At 28.3% G+C, this 6,831-nt stretch overlaps 1 pseudogene; it reads right to left on the reverse strand.

The window, feature by feature from the left end:
- Positions 1-467: 467 nt before the first annotated feature.
- On the reverse strand, positions 468-3,464 carry LOC149570052 (agamous-like MADS-box protein AGL66; annotated as a pseudogene).
- Positions 3,465-6,831: the final 3,367 nt, after the last annotated feature.

Consider the following 6,831-nt stretch of genomic DNA (forward strand, 5'->3'; position numbering starts at 1 on the left):
AAACAACTTTAAAGAATAATATAAAAAATAGACCACCAAATTGCATCATTAATGGATCTACATATGAATTAAGTTTGTTTTGGTGAATCTGCATGTCAAGAAGAATAGGAAACTCAGAGGCTTCAAATGTTGTTTATAAATTTGGTATTTTTTCAAACAATTTTTTTTTTCGTCTGTTCCAAGGAATCAAAAATCAGAAAAAGTTACTTTTCTAATAAGAAATAAGTATTAACTATTGTAACTTTGTGTAATAGAATTTAATATTGCAATTTCATTGATAGTTTGAAATGTCAAAATGTAAAAATTGGCACATGAACTAATAATTGAAACAAAAAATTGCAATGAAAAAGATGTTTGAAACTAATTACAGTTGTTTGAAATATTTTTAAGATCCTTTCTGGAAAAATAAATCTAATATAGTTTTCAAAAGTGTCAGCAAAAACATTATAAACATGCATGTCAATACATTACATCATTAATGAAGGTGCCATCAAGTCAACACCATATGTTGATTGCAATTGGGATGGGAATATCATTGTAGAGCCATAATCACTGCCCACCATATCATGCTCAACATGCTCATCACTATTGTTGTCTTCAATAGGGAGATAATAATATCTCAAATCTGATATATTGGATTCACTTGCATGATTTCCAAGTTGCATACTTCCACTGCCTTATTGTAGCGATGGATAAATTGTTTTAGCCATGCATTCTACCCCACTGTCCCTTCATTTCAAGAAGCCAAACACTTATTCAGTGTCAAAATATTTGTAAACATTTATCATTTCCATGAATAACACAAGTTTTAAAGACATACCTGATGTTGAAGATGCTATCAGTATTGGCAAGATCTACAGAGTTTTAGTCTCTCTGTGATATATGGCTTAATATTTGACTCTCACTTGAACTATTTTGTGGCTGCTGATATCAATATAATTCAAATTCAAATTTATAGTTAAAAAAATAGTTTATCATCGTTTAATGTATCTATTTCTAATGCACATTAGTATGAAACATTTTAAAAGTTTAGCCAGTCTATTCCATTCATTAGATATGACAAAAGAAAATTTTGGGGCATTGCTCCAACGATACATATCTGTATATTTCAATCGGTCCTGTACATTTTGAGAAAAAAATGGAGAGAAAAGTTTTGGCATTAAATAAGTTATTTCTATATGAAAATTTATCTTCACTAATATATGGAAAATACTATTTAAAAAAAAAAAAAGATTTTGATTTCTCACAAATGGAACATACCTGCATATTTGATTGACCATGGATGTTAGCTTGGCCATAGGAGACTGTGCTAGATTGTTCAAGAAATCTGTATAATATACTTGAAAATTTTTTTGAAGTAAAATATAATTTTCTTAGAATTTGAAAATAATATAATTATCAAAACTAATTGTTATACTAGTTTTTTAATATTAAAATTTGTAAGATATGTTTACAAAAAGATATTTAATGAAATAGAAGTGGAGTTCTTTACCCTTTTAAGTTGAACTTTAATTAAGGATTCTTCCAGAACTCTCTCATAATACTCTGCATCTTGTACTGAAGTTATCATATTAGGATCTGCTTTCAAACACCTGCAGATTTAAAACAAAAAAAGAAATATTATATGAAACTTCAATATATTTATATAATTTTTTTATATTTCTGTTCTTTACAAACTCAAAAATAGTTCTTTAAGATCCCACAATTATTGCCTGGGCATTTGATTTATACAAAAAGTAATAGTATGATTTTTGTTTTTTACTTTTGTAATTTTAGTGAAGGGGAGCGTTATAGAGAGGAGTTCATAGAAAGGGAGGGATAATTAGATTGGAAATTGAATAAAAGTATAGGTAGCATTGATATGAATAGTGAAATCAATGAAAAACGTTAATAGATATTTTTCATATCAGTAATTGCACATGTTTAGATGTTTTTAAGATCAAAGTACTAAATTAAAAAGTACTATAATTTAATGGAAAAAATATTACTTTAGATTAAGTAAGAGACTCTACCTTAGTGTTGATTCTGCATTCAGTAGCTGCAATTTCCATGTATTAATTTCTCTTTGAATCTTATATAAATTTATCATAATAATTATACATCAAAATTGGATCATAACTTAAAAAATAGAAATCATTGTTCTTTTTCATGGTGAAATCAAGCATACCTCAAAATTTGGAATGTTTCCTGAGCTGTTGATGATAATGCATAGTCACGGATAGAATGTAGAAACACTCATTAGTAAGATATTACTTATTACTTAGTAAAAAGGGTTTTACTACATGTAAAAAAATAATAGATAAATTTTTAAAAGACCTTGATAAATGATTGGCATGATCATTATCGCTCTTCAATTTCTTCAATATTTCATTTAAAAGCTGCTAAGACATGTCATAAAATAACATTTATTTATGTCTAATTCTAAGATTTGGTTTCTACATTAATAAATTATTCACAAAAATAAATTACACTAGAAAGAAGAAAAATTAAACTAAAAATTGTAGATTGAGACTTACTTCTTGATTTTGAAGCCTGTATATTTTTCATATTTCACAGAATTTATACCAAATAGAGAACAAATATGACAAAAATATTAGTTATAAAACCAAACTAAACATGAACATAATTTTATTCAAAACTTAATCTTGTTAGAGGTATGTAGGTGAAAAAGCTACAAGAAAGTGGGTATAATATTGTTGTTAATTGCAATACATTTTTATAAAAATTGTCTATTCAAACTTTCATATAAGTGCAATAATGGAGCAATCTTTTTCATAGACAACTTATAACTAAGATTAATGAAATTTTATATTTATTCTTTGTAAAAGATCTATCTTATTAAATGAGTAATTTGATACAAGAATATTGGAATTGAAGTGAGCATATTATACGTAAAAAATAAATTGAAATGTAAAAGTAAATATTATGAATTTCATTTTTATCTTTTTAAGATATTGCAAAAGGTCCATACCTTCCTCTCTCATGTTCTAGTAGATTAACATAACGAACTATAACATCTTCTGTCAATCTAAAAAGAAAATGAAAATTTAACATTGTAATATAAAATAAAATAGAATGAACTTTAATTGAGAATTCCCCTAATGCTAGGCATTTATTTCATATGAAATACTATACATAATCCAAAGTATATTCACCATATTTAAAGTTTTCCTTAAATATACAACATATGAAATAAATCTCTTTAGTAAATAAAACTATTTATAGAAGCAACGTAGACATTAAAAACACAAGTTATTCAGTGGTTCTAATAGAGCTTACCTTTTCTTTCCAGAAAAATGATTGAGTCTTCTAGAAGGCAAAAACATAATAAGTGCAATATCAATATCACATAGAATAGAGAGTTCATAGGCCTTCTTAGTAAGTCCATTTCGCCTCTTGGAATAGGTAACTTGTCTATTTATATTGTTTTCTATTTTCTTGATCTGAAGCTTAACTCTTCCCATCACAAACAATATATAATATATATAATAATAAGATTTATTTAAGAGAAAAGGGAGAATACTTATATGAAAGTAAGACAAAACTTATATTTATTTGCATTATTCATTTAAAACAATAAAGATTCATTAGTAAGATGAAAAATAATATTTTAAAATACAAAAAAATTAAATATATTAACAAAATATTCAATCATATATTAAAAATAATTATCAATTATTTCAATAAATAATTACTAAATGTTTCAATAAAACATTCAATTTAATATAATGATATGTTTAGAATAAAATATAATTGCTAATTAGGAAAAGTAAGTTATAGATTTTAAAGAAAATGATATGTTTAACTTGTTAAAAATTGGATACTGATTGAAAACATATGATTGAAACGGCAAATAAATTGGAACTAAAAATGTTGAGATCTTGTGGATAGCATGGTTAAAACTCTGCTACTGCTAAGAAGCATTTTATTTATAATAAAAATCTCATTAAAATGCAAAAATATATAGATCTGTCCATTTTTCTTCCTAATGCAATAAATAAAAATGATGGTTTATCTAACAAGCTGGTTATTTGATCAACTTGAAGTTTTACTCCTGCTGCAAAATACATGATTTCTTTTTAATCTTCAAGTCAAATTATGAAATGTGTTTTTTGATAGAATACTGGTAGAATGGACTACAAAGGTTCAGGTTAGACATGCACGAATACAAATGAAACCCTAATAACCTTAAAATAATTATCAATGGAAGATAGAAGAATACTACACAACAGTATTCTTTTGTCTACCATTGATAATTATTTTAAGGTTATTAGGGTTTCATTTGTATTTGTGCATGTCTAATATATGCCTCAAAAAACATTCCAATGCATGTGGTTGAGTTTTCCTCTACTTTCTTTGTTTCTTTTTGTGAGAACCACATGCATTGGAATGTTTTTTGATGCATATATTAGACATTCACGAAAAAGCAACATTTGGAAAAAGCAACATTCCCATTTGAAAAAACTCCATGCCTGCAAGTTGTAATAGCTCTGGTTCATTAATGGCTTTCAAAAAGCAATATTATTGTTAGAAGAAAAACTTGTAAAATCAATAAAATCATTAGTTAAAAAAATGCTATTATCTTTAAAGATTTAATGGAATGGAGCCATGCCCTTCAAATGAAAAAGAGCTTGTATAGCACAAATCAATTTGAACCAATCATAGTACAATCCTTTGTTTATAAGAAAGTGAATGTGTAGAAATCTTTACTCATAATTAAGCTGATAGGCTTATTTGTGGGAGCTTTGCTTTCAATTTTTGCAAATTTCTGCCTCCAAATTATCAGCCTCATCGAAATTTCTATAGAATTTGGCTGAAAAAATTAGAATAAATCTTTCTAATCTTTCCCTTTGATTTCTTTCCTTTTATTTTCTCTCCTCTTTCATCGGCTATGTCTTGCTATTTCCTTTCTGATAGTTGTTTTTGGGCATTATATATTGCCATAGTTGTTTGGGATTTTATTTCACAATAGTGGTAATGGCTACCGATTGAAGGTTTTGACACATTATATTGTGCATTCTTTATAGGATCTGGTAAGTTTTTCTTCCTCTTGAGCTATTCTATATCCAGAGATCGTAACTATTATATAGTTTTCATTTTTGAATTTTTAAATTTTTTCCTTTCTCAAATGGTGTGTTTTCTATATCCATGGATTGTAACTATTCCCTTTCTCAAATGGTGTGTTTTGTATCTAAAAATCTTCATTTCCCCCTTTCTCAAATCATGGGTTTGCTAAAATGAGTAGACCTAATTAGTGTTGACAGAATACAAAAACCTTGGTAGATTTATTTTTCTTTTCACCTTGTCTTATTTAAGGGTTTTGATACTATTGGATGCTCAATGAAACAAATTTGGATGCCTTCACTTCCAACACTGTCTTTTCCATATCCATCTTCATATTTTCTTGTTTCATTTGACCAATAAATGTCCAACCTTCGTTCTCATGACCTTCTGGTGCATATCCAACAATCATGGAGAGAAATATTTTATTGTGAAACTAAAAACTGAAATTCAATAAAATATGACCAAACAAAATATATACAGAAATCTCATGCAAGAATCTGTTATTGTGCACTTGTCTGGTTCTTTGGCCAAGTTCTATGATTCCAGGGTTTGGGATCCTCTATCTGGGAAGATACCTTGGTAGCGGGTACCAAAAAGCGAGGACCTCCTCGCTCCTAACCCATATGATAGCCACACGTCCCTACTCTGACTGGCACTAATGCAGTGATGTCCTATTGTCCAGCACAACCTGGAGGTGTCCATGACCTCCTTATTAGAGTCTTCTAAAAATTGAAATTCACTAAAATCACCAACAATATTTAACTCACAATTGTTAACTTGAAGGAGATTGTATTTTCATGGCAAAGGACATGTATATATTGTTTCATAAACTCTGATTTAAAGCTAAAACTCTAGACAGTTCCATAACTGTGACTGCAAAATTTAAATACCCAAAGGGTTCCACAGGATGGAATGTAGTAGGATATATTGTGGTTAATCTGTCAATCCCCTTTCAAACTTTTTCCAAAGCATATGTGCAACATTTTTTAATTATGTGTTTGTTAATGCTGATCAAACTGGTCCAAATTATGAATAGTCACAGTGATATTCGAGTTCACTTAATGATGGTAGAACCTTATGGCAATTTAGATCATTGAAGATTACATGAAAATTTTTTAAACGGTGTTAGGATATATTGTGGTTAATCTGTGAATCTCCTTTCAAACTTGTTCCAAAGCATATGTGCAAATGTTTTAAGCTATGTTCTTGTCAATGCTAATGATAGGGTGCAACTAGGGTATTTTACTAAGACCACAAAAAATGAAATCCAACACCCACCAAACAATTTAATCATTCCAGCAGCTTATCAAATTTACAATCAATCATCTTGGAAACTTAAGTCAACTTTTCAAAGTGTTCAGCTAAGCCTCTTTCAAAAAAGTGTTTAGCTTGTGCACTAAAATAAGCCTCTCTAAATTTCAACTTTGTGATTCTTGAAAAAATGCAAAATGCTTCTCTTCAAAGCTGTCAATAACTAAGTTCTTCATTTTATTAGGTTAATCTCCTCCTTTCATCAATAAGCTTTGAAATTTTTTGGACTACCTTTATCAACTACTTTTACTCCATCTAATAAAGTAAGATGACTATTTTCTTCACCAAATGAAACATGTTCATATGTGAGCATGTGTTCCCTAAAATAGTTTCTCCCTTCATCACCATTATGATTCATACCTATTCCAAGACTATCACAAATGATTAGGTTGCTCATTCTTATGTAAAAGTACAGAAATATATTTTTTATGTCTTAAATTTGTTGTTGTGAAGGGA

This window comes from Cupressus sempervirens, chromosome 3 (assembly GCF_028749045.1).
Source record: "Cupressus sempervirens isolate cs-2001-9-10 chromosome 3, ASM2874904v1, whole genome shotgun sequence".
Taxonomy (NCBI): domain Eukaryota; kingdom Viridiplantae; phylum Streptophyta; class Pinopsida; order Cupressales; family Cupressaceae; genus Cupressus; species Cupressus sempervirens.